The sequence below is a fragment of the Dasypus novemcinctus genome, chromosome 18, assembly GCF_030445035.2.
Source record: "Dasypus novemcinctus isolate mDasNov1 chromosome 18, mDasNov1.1.hap2, whole genome shotgun sequence".
Lineage (NCBI taxonomy): Eukaryota > Metazoa > Chordata > Mammalia > Cingulata > Dasypodidae > Dasypus > Dasypus novemcinctus.
In genome coordinates, this window is record NC_080690.1 from 60,843,957 (window position 1) to 60,856,866 (window position 12,910).

Consider the following 12,910-nt stretch of genomic DNA (forward strand, 5'->3'; position numbering starts at 1 on the left):
CTTTCTCTTCGCTCTGTCCCTCTGTTTCATCAGCTCTCTAATCTCCAGGGAGCTCTTGCTCCTGGAGTTTAAATACCACTGACCCTCCCAGTGCACCCCCCTGCAGCTCTCTATTCCTTTGAATGGGGTTCTGGAAAGGGGTGCAAGGGGGCCAGACCCTGCTAGGGGGGATGCTCCCTCCTGGCTCAGATGGAGGGGACCCCACATTTCCACCTGTTCCCCAAAGAAGTCATAAACCAGTCAGGGGACAAGTTGGGCAGTGCTGGGGGTGGGCAGGTAGGGGCAGGAGCCTCTGCAGGATGGAGGCTCCCACTGGGATTGGGCTGTGGACAGAAAGGATGGCAGTCCTGGTGGGTGGCTGGTGCAAGGACTCGTGTGGAGGCAGGAATGGGATTCCTGGGTGATGGTGAAGTGCCCGCTGCCGACTTCTTGGCAATCCAGACTCTTGTTTCCCCCCCAAAAAGAGAGGAGCATGAGCTCAAAGCACAGGGGAAGGATCAGGAGGCGAGGGGGCCCCAGGCCCTGGGATGAACTGGGAATGGAAGACTGTGGCGGGTCGTTCTTCACACAGCTGTGAGTCTCCCCCAGGTCTCAAACCAAACACCACAGGGACCGGGCAAGTGACATTGCAGGGAAGTGTGTGCAAGAAGAAAAACAAGGTGACGATACATGACAGGTGACCATCTGCTTAAAGGTTGGGGTTGGAATAGGCAGGAAAATCTTCCCATCTTTAATAATAATAAACATTTTCAATAGCTTTATTGAGATCTCACAGATTTAAAGGGTACAGTTCAATGCCTTCTAATATACTCACAGATTTGTGCAGCCATCACCACAATTTTAGAGCATTTCCATCGCTTCAAAAAGAAACCCCATACCCTTTAGCTCTCACACCCCTGTATCCCCAAACCCCCATTCTCAGTCCTAAGTGACCCCTAATTTATGGTCTGTCTCTATATATGTCCCTGTTCTGGACTTTCATATGAATGGAATCATGTCATACATGAATTTTTGTAACCGGCATCGTTTAGGATAATGCTTTCAAGGTCCATCCAAGTTGTAGCATATATCAGCACTTCATTCTTTTTTATGGACAAACGATATTCCATTGTATGGATGTGCCACAGTTCGTTTCTCCATTTGTCCATTAATGGACATTTGGGTTGTTTCCACTTTTTGGCTATTATGAATAAGGCTGCTTGCTATAAACATTTGTGTACAAGTTTTTGTTTGGGCTTATGTCTTCATTTCCTTTGTGTCTTTACCTAGGAGTGGAATTGCTGAGTTGTATAATATATTTATTAAAACCATCTTATTGGTCCTATCTGGCCCATGAGCCACCAGCTGTAATCTTCCAGGTCCAGCCCAAGTTGTTTAAATGGGGTATGGGGGCTCCTTCTTGGCCTGACCCCCATCCTGCAGTGCTTTGGGGGAGGTGCATTCCCAAGAGCCGCCAGTGCCAAGAGGGGATCTTAATAAAAGTGCCTACCCCACAAGCGGCTGGTGGTTTGAAGTGAATCTATACATATATTAAATGCTTTGAAGTGCACCTGGTGCCCAGCATGCACTCAGTGATTGTTAAGACACTGGCCTCCCAGGAAAGGCCGCGGCCTGTGGTCGGCCAGATGGTGAGGGCAGATGGCTGGGGCTTAGTCTGCACCCCCTTAACCAGGACCTAGAACCGGGGCCCTTGGTGGAGAGGGAGTGTTAGGCCAAAAGGCTTCAAGGCTTCACAGAGGGGGTCAGGAAGCGATTTTCCAGCTCGATCCACACTGTTTCCTTCATTATTCATTCAACAAACTTTCTATAATACCTGCTTGGTAAAAAGCGAGTGGTGAGGCTGCAAACAAACCTCAACCCAGCTTTTATTTTTTTTTGAGGGAGGGGGTAAGGGAGGGCTCCCTGGAGGAGACATCTGAACTGAGGCCTGAATGATGTAGGGGAATAAGCCAGATCAGGCACTGGAGAGGATGCTTCAGGCAGAGGGACCAGCATCCGTAAGGGTGTTGAGATAAGAAGGGAGGGCAAAGAGCTAGTAAATGACGCCATGCGTGTGCCAGGCCTGTGCAACACTCCTGACGTTTTTGGTCCCTGCCTTCATGGAGCTCCAGCAGGGGATGCAGCTACAGTGCCAGAGCGTGACAACCTGTGCTGTGAAAGGGGAAGTCCAGGCAGAGTCAGGGCACAGGCAGAGGGGTCAAGGCTGGGGTGGGGATGGGGAAGCCCAGGCAGGAAGCTCAGGGCTGGGATGGGGAAGCACAGACAGAGGGCTCAGGGCCGGGGATGAGGGAGGCACAGAGGGGTCAAGGCTGGGGATGGGGAACTGGAGGAGGGGCGGGGGTCAGGGCTGGGATTGGGAAGATCAGGGACCGTGGGTGAGCAGAGGGTACACTTGACCCAGACTGAGAAAATATCAAGGAGGCCTTCTTGGAGGAGAGGAAAGGGCTCCGAACAGTCTCTGCTTGAGTCTGTTGAAAGCTTTGGACATTCACAGGAGAAACCTCACACACACAAACAAAAGTCAGAGAAAATTTCCAAGGACCCCCACTCCCTCAAGCCCCTCTCCCTGGGAAGCCCCCATTGGCATCCGTTCCCCCACCTGTATAAATGTTCCAAAATTGGAGACAGAAGTAGCCAATAACGCTGGAAAACTTTGGGGTCAAATTTCAGCATTGCGGGGTAGGAGCTGTCTTCTGAGAACCCCCCTCTTCCCCGCCAGCCTCGCCGGGTCGGGAAGTTGGGCCAACGACCTAGTTCTCATCCTGCCTAAGTCTCTTGCGCTAATCCTCAGCTCGGCACGGGGGCCGACAAGCTGGGGCCGACGCGTTCTTTTCTGGAATGTCCAGAAGGAAACTGTCCAGGCGGTCACTGTGCCCGCCGGACAAGCGCCGCAGCGCCCCCTGGTGGTCACCGCGCGCCGGCACACCACAAGCCGGCCGCGCCCTCTAGTGGCCGGTACTCACACAGTCACCGGCGAGCGCCGAGCGCCTTCCGCCTGCCAACCTTTGGTGTGCTGCGAAGGTCATCATCAGAGCTGGGGCGGAAAGGGCGCTTCCTTCGCTCCAGGCACTGGATAAAGCTGGTGCTTTAAACGTATCACCTCACTGACCCCTCGCATCAGGCCCTATGGAGGGAGTACTGTCACCATCCCCATTCTCCTCGTTTGAAGCACAGGAAACTCACGCAAGGCCTCACGGCTATTAAGTGGCAGAGCCTGGATGGAATTTAGGCAGTCTGGCTCCGAAGTCCAGTTTCTGAATCATCAAATAAAATAAAATAAAATAAATAACCATTAAGTGAAATAATGTGACAGCTGGGATTTGTTTCAAAATAATTCACAGATCAGCTGAGCCTCCAGATGGAAAGAACCTGGATGACCGCACCGCCGGCCTGGTCTTTACCTCTGGAGTTTTCTGGGAGGAAGCAATCGACTTCTTTTTTATTTGTCATCATATTTTGAAGTCTCTTTGTTTCAGCAGCTCAGCTTATATTCTCAATGAGTGCATCGGGATCACCTGGAGGACTTGTTAAATCACCGCTCGCTGGGCTCCGCCCCCACGGTTTCTGATTAAGTAGATGGGGCTGGGATTGAGAATTTGCATTTCGAATAAACTCCTAGGGCAGGGGTTCTTAACCTTTTTTGTTCCACGGACCCCTCTGCCAGCCAGGTGAAAACCACAGGCCCCTTAGTCATGCCACACTATACTGTATATTATTTAATAACTATATCACACCCACACCAACAAGTCCCCACAAGAATAGTGTTTTTTTGAATTTCAGTTCAAGCTCACAGACCCCTGGTAAGAACCTCTGCAGGGGATACCCACGCTGCTGATCTGGGGACCATTGTCTGAGAACTGCTGCCCTGAACAATGCAGTTCCTTAACACATGGTGTTTTGTAGCCCAGCATGCATTATTTCCCCAGAGAACTGCTTCCTTAAGTCTCAGTCTGGTGGTCAGGTGGACTGACCTCATGGGAAGATTCCACGTGTGGGCACATGACCCAGGCCTGGCCAATGAGTGAATCTCTTCCCCATGGCCTCTGGGATTGGTTCACAGATAGGCATGTCCCCAAATCTGGACCAATGAGAGTCAGCTCTGGGACTGTTGCTGGACGATTAGAGCAGGGACCACCTGGGCTTGCTATAGTGGAAGGGAGTAAGCTTCGGATATTGGTGACCTAAAGGAGGGAAGAGCTAGCTTGAAAATGAAGCCAACACAGAGGGAAGCAGGGCTGGGAGGTGAACAGAGGGACCTGTACCTAATGCAAATCGTCTGTGCCTCGGGATCCAACCACTCCCCAGAATGTGTCAGTAACGTGACATTTCCCTTTCATTGCCCACCCCAAATCTATTAGCAAGTTTGTCAGCGCTACCTGTAAAAGATGTCCCAATTTCACTCTTAGGTATACACCCCAAAGAATTGAAAGTAGGGATTCAAACAGATACTTGCATTTTGATGCTCATAGAGGCATTATTTACAGTAGCCAGAAAATGTAAGCAACCCAAGTATCCATCAACAGAGGAATGGACAAAGAAAATGTGATCTACAGGTACATACAATGGAATAGTACTCAGATATAAAAAGGAAGGGAGTTCTGATACATGCTGTCACATGAATGAAACTTGAAGACAATATGCTGAGTGAAATAAGCCAGACACAAAAAGACAAATATTGTATGACTCTACTTATGTTAAATATCTAGAATAAGCAAATTCACAGAGACAAAGTAGATTAGAGGTTACCAAGGGCAGAGGGGAGAGACCGGGTAGTTATTGCTTAATGGGAACAGAGTTGCTTTTGATGAAAAAATTTTGGTAATAGATAGTGATGATGGAGCACAACACCGTAAATGTAATTAATGCCAATGAATTGTACACTTAAAAGGGCAAATTTTATATCATATAGATGTCATCACAATGAAAAAATGAATTAGGAAAAAAAGAGGTGTCCCATTTACATGTATAAATTTGTAACAATTTACTATGCTAAACTTAGAACATTGCTGGGTCAATTGACAAAATTGGCATACAAACAGTAGGTTAGGGGAAATGGACTTGGCCTGGTGGTTAGGACGTCCATCTACCACATGGGAGGTCCGCGGTTCAAACACGGGGCCTCCTTGACCCGTGTGGAGCTGGCCCATGCGCAGTGCTGATGCGCGCAAGGAGTGCCCTGCCACGCAGGGGTGTCCCCTGTGTAGGGGAGCCCCACGCACAAGGAGTGCGCCCCGTAAGGAGAGCCAACCAGCGTGAAAGAAAGCGCAGCCTGACCAGGAATGGCGCCACCCACATGGAGAGCTGACACAACAAGATGACGCAGCAAAAAGAGACACAGATTCCCGTGCTGCTGACAACAACAGAAACGGACAAAGAAACAAGATGCAGCAAATAGACACAGAGAACAGACAACCAGGGTGGGGGGGGGAGGGGAGATAAATAAATAAATCTTTAAAAAAAGAAAGAAAAATAAATAAAATTTAAAAAAAACAGTAGGTTAGGCCAAATTCAAGTATTAATGTTAAATTTACTAATGTTAATCATTGTATAACATTATGGTTGCATAAAAGACAATCAATATTCTGAGGAAATACAAACTGAAGTATTTAGGGGTGAAGGGCCATGACGTATGTAAATTAACCTCAAATGGTTCAGGAAAAATATTACATACATAATACATATGAACATATATTCACACATGTATCTGTGTGTATTTATATAGCACACACATAATAGAGAGAGGGAGGAGAGAAGAACTGATAAAGCAAATGGGGAAAAACGTTATAAACTGGTAAATCTGGATAGAAAGTATATAAGGGTTCTTTTTACTAATCTTCATTTTGCAACTTTTTTTGTAATTTTGAGATTACTTCCCAATAAAAAGTTAAAATATTAAAAAATATATTTTAATAAAATGAGAGGTCCAGGTGTATCTGAGTAAACTACTCATTAAACTTTACACTTGATTTTAACCAAGTGCACGGGCTGAGCATCCTCTTCTCCGAGGAGTCTGCAGCAGGGACCCCTCACTGTCTCCCTGGGCCCTGTGCTCCGCCCCCTCCCTGGCACAGGCGGCCAGAGGAGCCTGGTGAGCACCTGAGTCAGATCAAAACCCTCCACGGGGGTAGGGTGGGGGAGCGGGTGAGGCTTAAGCGGTTGAGCGCCTGCTTCCCACATGGGAGATCTGGGGTTCCATCCCCCATGCCTCCTAAAAACGATGACAAACAACAAACAAATAAGGGAAGCTCGTGTGGCTTAGTGGTTGAGGGCCGGCTTCCCACCAACGAGGTCCTGGGTTCAATCTTGCGGGTCCCCACACCTTAAAGCAAACAAAAACACCCTCCGTGGCTCAGAACCTTCCTGGGGCTCCATGTCAGAGTAAAAGCCCTCGTTTGGCCCATGAGACCGCACATCTGCCTCCTGTTCTCTCTGACCGCACCTCCTCCCACTCACCCCTTTGCTCCTGTCCCTCCAGCCAATGGATGTCCATGTCGTAGCTCTCCTACACCGAGGTGCTCCCGCCTCAGGGCCTTTGCACTGGCTGTCCCTCTTGCCTGGGGCCCTCTGTCCACTTGGGCTCAACCCCTCGCCACCGACCTGAGAACAGATAAAGAAACTGGGTATAAGGTGTTGTGACACAACGGAATCATGTACCCCCGTGAGAATAAACTGCAGCAACATGCGAGGAGGATGCTTCTCACACCGCGTTGAGTGAAAAAAGGCCAGACGCTAAAGGGAACCTATTTTCTTATTGCGTTTAAATGAAATGCAAACCAGGAAAAAACCCTTTCTCTGGGGCCAGAAGTCAGAATGACGGTGCCTGGAAGTAGCGGAGGAGGAGCGGCGGGCGGGGCTGAAAAGGTCGTTTCTTGATTTGGGAAGTGGTGTGTTCCGTTGCGGATTTGCACTTTGCTGTATCCCAGTCTACTTGAATAAAAAGCTAAAAATACTCCTTGTTCCCACCACCCAGTTTAAGGAACGGGACCCTGCCAGCCCCCAGCCCCGGCCCCCACCACAGAGCGCTGTTGATTCCCCGCGGCCCCGCCCGCCGCCTCGGCTCCCGGCGCGAGCTGAGCACCGACCCTCGCGCGGGGCCAGACCGCGGGCGGAGGGCGGTTCGCCGAGAAGGCGGGCGGCGGGCGCTGAGGATTGGGGCTGGAGCCCCGGCAGGGGGCGGTGACGCCTCTGCCCCGCCCCGGCCCTGGGTCGCGTGGCGTGGCGGGTGCGGGTGAGGGGTGCGTCCGCGTGTCGCCCAGGGGGGCTGGCGGCACCTCGAGGGCGCCCCCCACGGGCTCAGGGCGCGGCGTCGGGGAGGTGCACTGGAAATGCGACTTGCTCTCTCTCTCACCCCCAAAAGAAAAACAAAACGAAGCGAAAAACCTCAGTTATTTACATAAAACTTTATTGCATCAGACTGTAACCAAAGGATCCAAGTTCAGACTTTGAATGGTTCAAGAAAGTTTGAAAAAATAGTCGTGCTCTTTTTCTTACTGTAACACTTATTTTTAAATTATTATTATTTTTTACTGGCACGGTTTTATATTTATGAAGTTTGGGAAAAGAAAAGGTTCACTGTTTGCATTTCTTCTCTGGCCTCATTAATATTGCTCCTTTCATCCTTGGATTATTACTGGAAACGTTGTTGTCTAGAGAGGGGAGGGCCCAGCAGGCCTCTGGGTCATCCTGCGGGGTCTGGGGTGCAGTCAGCTTGGGAGGTCCCCGGGCGGCTGCGGGGCGGGCCCGAGGCGGGCCCTGCAGGCCCTGGGCAGGCTCGGGATTCCGACGGTCGGAAGGTAGAAGGGACGGCACTTTGGGGTCAGGGTGTCTGCGAGCCAGCTGGAGAGGCGCCCCCCGCCCCCCGTGAGTGGGCGTGGCCCCTGGGCCAGGGGGTGACTCAGCCCGGGGGTGGGGGGGGCTGTGAAGGAAGGAAGGGCAGGTCAGACCGACCCGGGATGTGAGGGAGAGCTTCACTAGGTGTTCACGGAGGAGGAAACCGGCACGCAGGGATGGAGGCGCCAAGGCCAACTCTCCCATTATTGCTTTTTGTCCCATTAGAAACATAAATCCAGAGACATCCAAACCTAACACATGTGACAACACAGGGGCAGCCCAAGAAAATTCTAGGGGTGAGGCTGTCACATAAGCTGACAGTAGTGGTTACAAGACTGTGTTTGTCAAAACTCATAGAGCTGTATACGCAAGCACTCCCCTGGCCCTTACTGTGTGTAAATAATAAAATCAAACGAAAAAAACCCAACATTTACAATAAATGTAGTTTGGATCCCAATTCAAACAAAACAACTGGAAAAAGATGTATCTGAGACCATTGGAGAAATCTGAAAATGTACTGGCTATTAAGGGATATTAAAGAATTTGTTAATTTTATTAGATGTGATAATGGCCTTGTGGTCATGTAAGGAAACACAGCCCTTTGTTTAAAAAAAAAAGTGTTTTTTTAAAGTATTTAAGAGTGAAACAACACGCTGTCCATCACTTGCATAAAAAAAAAATTCGTATTTTCCAAAAAATGGGGAAGGGAGAGATGAAATTCTTATAACAAAATGTTGATGGTTCTTGTTGCTGGGTGATGGGTGTATGTAGACTAATGGTTTCTCTACTTTTTGTGTCTTGAAATTTTCAAAATAAAAGTTTAAAAACTGAAAATAAAGAAATCCCTTGTTCGTGAAGCACAGTCTGGAGAAAACCAGTAAACTAGAAAGATCTCTACCGCCCACTCCCTACTCTTGCACCACCACTGCTGTTAACATCTTGATGTATTTCCATTCAGCCTTTTCTGTTCTATGTGGGCTTTTTAAATATGCATGTGTATTTTTTTTTACGTAGCTGTGTGAGCAAATTGTTTATACAGTTCTGCTTTTTCCCTTCGTAAAATGTAAGCTGTTCCCCTGTTAAAACATCTTTGTATAAACACAATCTCTAATGTTTGCACTATGTTTACTCAACGGGGCACTGTTGCCAGACATTGAAGCTGTTTCCAATTTCCTTCCATTATAAATAATGCTGCAATGCATATCCCTTGTGCTTCCCAGAGGTGGGATTCTTGGGCCAAAGGGTGCGGACTCTTTGGCAACTCATGGTCAAAATCTCGGCAGAGTTTCTGCCTGACCCGAAGCTGAAATGACCTCATCCGGTGAAAGTGAGAGTTCATTGCTATTTGTTATTTCCTAAAAGTTTGGACTTATGACTCAGGTTCATAAGAGGATGTCTCTCATATTCTCTCTCTCTCTCTCCCCTGCTCCCCCCTTTCTGGATGTGCTCATTTGTAAGAAACAGAAATCCATTCACACTAACTCAAGTAAAAGGCAGTTGTGTCAATCAGTAAGTAAAGCTAATATTCAGCTTGGACAAACTATCTTAGCTATGTGAATTGTTCAAAGACTGACCTTTTGGGGTACTGGCTAGTAAATCATGCTGCCACAAATCCTACAAGTATCCCCCACTGGGATGGCACCAGCTGCCCTGGTCCCTCCCCCTAGGACTTCCCATACCACCTCATAATGCAGCAAGGGTTAATGCTGGGCAACAGGGGGGAGCCATTCTGATTGTTCAATGGCTGCAATAACGGTTGCTAAATATGCCGATGATTAGTCTTAAATGAGAGTTACAGAAAAGCTGGCTCAAATGGCTTAAAGTGTAAAGAGAATTTATAACTGGAAAATCCACATTTGGGCTGGCGTCTACTGAAGTTGACACAACAGTTCAGCAATATCATTTCTTTCCATCTCTGCTCCATCTTTTCCAGTGCAAGCTCCCAAAATTAGTTGCCAGCAGCCCTCTGGCCACACAGGGCCTCCTTCATATTCTGCAGGCAGAGAAGAGTGGGATGTCCCAAATTTCTCAGCCAAATTTATGAGGTTGACCCTGATTGGGCCAGTCGAGGGCACATGCCCATACCAGAGCCAATCACTGTGGCCTGGGGCTGAGGAATGCCCTGATAGGCTAACCTGAGTCACATGTTTTTGAGGGGTCAGGAGCATAAGACAGCTTTTCTGACTAATGGCCTGTGGCACCCAGAATACAGAATTAGCGATAGGGAGGGGCAAGGGGGAAGAAATGTGGGGAGGCCAACAACAGATGCCCATATTAGAAGCTGAAACTGACCATTTAAAAATACAGAAGTGCGCAGTACACAAGCACACACTGCATTAACTGGCAGAGCAATGAAGTCATCACACACCATGGAGCCTCTGGAAAATTCCGTTGTACACTTGTGAGCCAACGAAGTGAAAAAAGCAGAAACAAATCTGGCATTATTATGAAAGTAGTTTTAACTTTGCAGCAAAGGGTGTCAGGGACCCTGAGGGGCCCTGTTGAGACCCACTCTATAGGCATTTAGAAGCTGGGGGGTGGGTGGCTGCAACATATGGGACAATCCAGCTCTGAATGTCAAAAAGTGCCTCTGTGGATGGCACAACATTCCTGTAGTCCAATCATCTGCAGCGTGGAGGTGTTCCTTTGTGTACAGATAGGGCTGGGGGTATGTAGGGTGGGGAGGCAGCTTAACACGGTGTTGTATGTTAGAAATCTAAAAATAAGTGCACTTTGGAGCCACTAACTGGCTTCTAATCTCCACTCCAGTACTTCCTAGCTGTGTGACTTGAGTCAAGTTCCTTAAAGGCTCTGGGGCTCCATTTCTCATCTGAAAAAGGAAGACAGCAATAGAATCTACAGCCCAGGATTATTGAAAGAGTTGACACAGGAGTTGACTTGACACAGTCCTTGGAAAGAGTAAGGGTTATATGAGTGTTTGCAATTAGTATCACTGTCACTGCAGTGATTATTCAAATCCAATATACCCTCAAAGGTAATACGCATTGTTACTTCAAATCAATAAGAAAGGAAAAGTTGCCCATTAAACTATGACATATGATCACTTGTAAGATACATGCAAATTTTTCAGAAATGTTAAAAAGTGGACGGAAAAGAGGTCAATAAAATAAGGTATTATCACGGATACATGTGTGCAGAAGAATTTAGTAACAAAAAGGCCCACAACAGTCCTGCTTGCAATAGCAAATCATGCTAAAACCCCAACCATCATGGATTTGTCACTTGAGTTATGGGACAGCCACAAAATGTGATAGATGAGGGGGCTTTCAAAGATTGTTCCAAAGCCCTGTGGCTCCTCAAAAGTGAACTTCTCTTTTTGTCTCTTTTTTTTTTTATCATTCTTTTTCTCATTCTTGCTCTCAATTCTTTTCTATGAGTGCATAGATTAAATAATAGATAATGAACAGTTTACTTTCATGAAGAAAAACCTCTGGAAAATGCGCCCCCCCCCCAACAATCTAGTGCCTTCTGACTCAATTGCCCAGAGAAGGAAATGCGTTCCCCAGGCTGGCCCTCTCCCAAACACAGCCCAGATTATTCCCTACCTGCCTCTGCCATCGACTGTACAGCTGGAGCCAAAGTGAATAGATGTACCCAGAGAAGCACCTTGTCCTCAGGCAGCTTTCTATCTGCCCACCTGACTTCCGATGCACATATCCCTGCGGTTTCCTGTGCAGGGCTCCTCTAGTGCCACACTGCAGCACCTGCAGGGTAAGCCTCCTTGGAGCAAACCAGGCCTTGCTGCTTAATCTAATCCTTATATTTAATTCTCACAGTTGAAATACCTTGTTTGGTTTCCATTTTCTGAATAAGTCTCTGAAAGACACTCACTATGTCTTTCTGAAATTGCTGCTTTCTCCCTCCATCCCCATCCCCCTCCACCTTCAGGATTTCCCCATCTCAGCAAAAGCTCCATCTTCCACCCAGTAGCTCAAGCCAGGAAGTCAGGCAACAAGGAGAACACCTTCCTTTCTCCCTCACTCCACATATTTGATCCATCAAGTCTTGCCTACCTCTGAAATAGATACTTCTTTCTCCTTCCAAATTTTTATTTTGAAAATTTCCAAACCTGTGGAAGAGTTGCAAAAATAACACAATGAATACTCATATACCCTTCATATGGAGTCACCAGTTGTTAACAATCAGCCACATCTGTGCTCTCTCTATCCATCTGAGAATTATTTGCAGATATTTTGTCATACTTTACCCCAAATATTTCAGCAGACATCCTAAGAACAAAGACATTCTCCTAAATAACCACAATACAATGATCATACCCATAAACTTTTAACATTAATACAATACTCTTTAATATCCAACCATATACAAATTTTCCCATCTGTTCCACAGTCCTTGATTTGATATATCTGGATTCAATCTCCTAAATACTGCACAGTTAATCCTTTGTTCTCCCCATAGCTTCTGCCCTCGGCTATGTCCATCATCATCTTTCACCTCGGTTCCTGCCACAGCCTCCTCACTGGGTTCCCTGCCTCCCCACAGGCCACGCCAAAGCCACTCTTCTCATGGCAGCCAGGGAGATCTTTTCCAAAATGTAACTCAGATCAAGTCACTCCCCTAAAGAAAACCCTCCAGTGACTTCCCATCATTCTTAGACTATAAGGCAAACTCTTACCATGGCTTCCAAGCCCTTATAAAACCTGGCCCTCCATACCTCTCTGTCTTAATCTCTCACTAGTCTTCCTTTCCCTCGTGACACTCCAGCCCACTGACCTGCAGGCTTGTTACCTCTGCACTGCCCAGTTGCCCCTGCCAGAACACTGTCCCCCCATATCTGGCCACGGCTCACTTCTGTCAGGCCTTTGTTCAAATATCCTCTTCTCAGAAGGAGAAGGTGGGGGGATGGAGGGGTACAGTAATAGTGCTTGTGAATGCAATCACAGGTAAGTGGGAATCAAATCAAATGTGACTGTTATAAATTTAGGGTGTTAGATTTAAGCACATTTCTCTAAAAAATTTTTTAAATTTAAATTTTAAAAACTAAGTTCCATGGCAGTTGCAAATAAATATCTGAAAAATATACATGGAAGGAAATTGG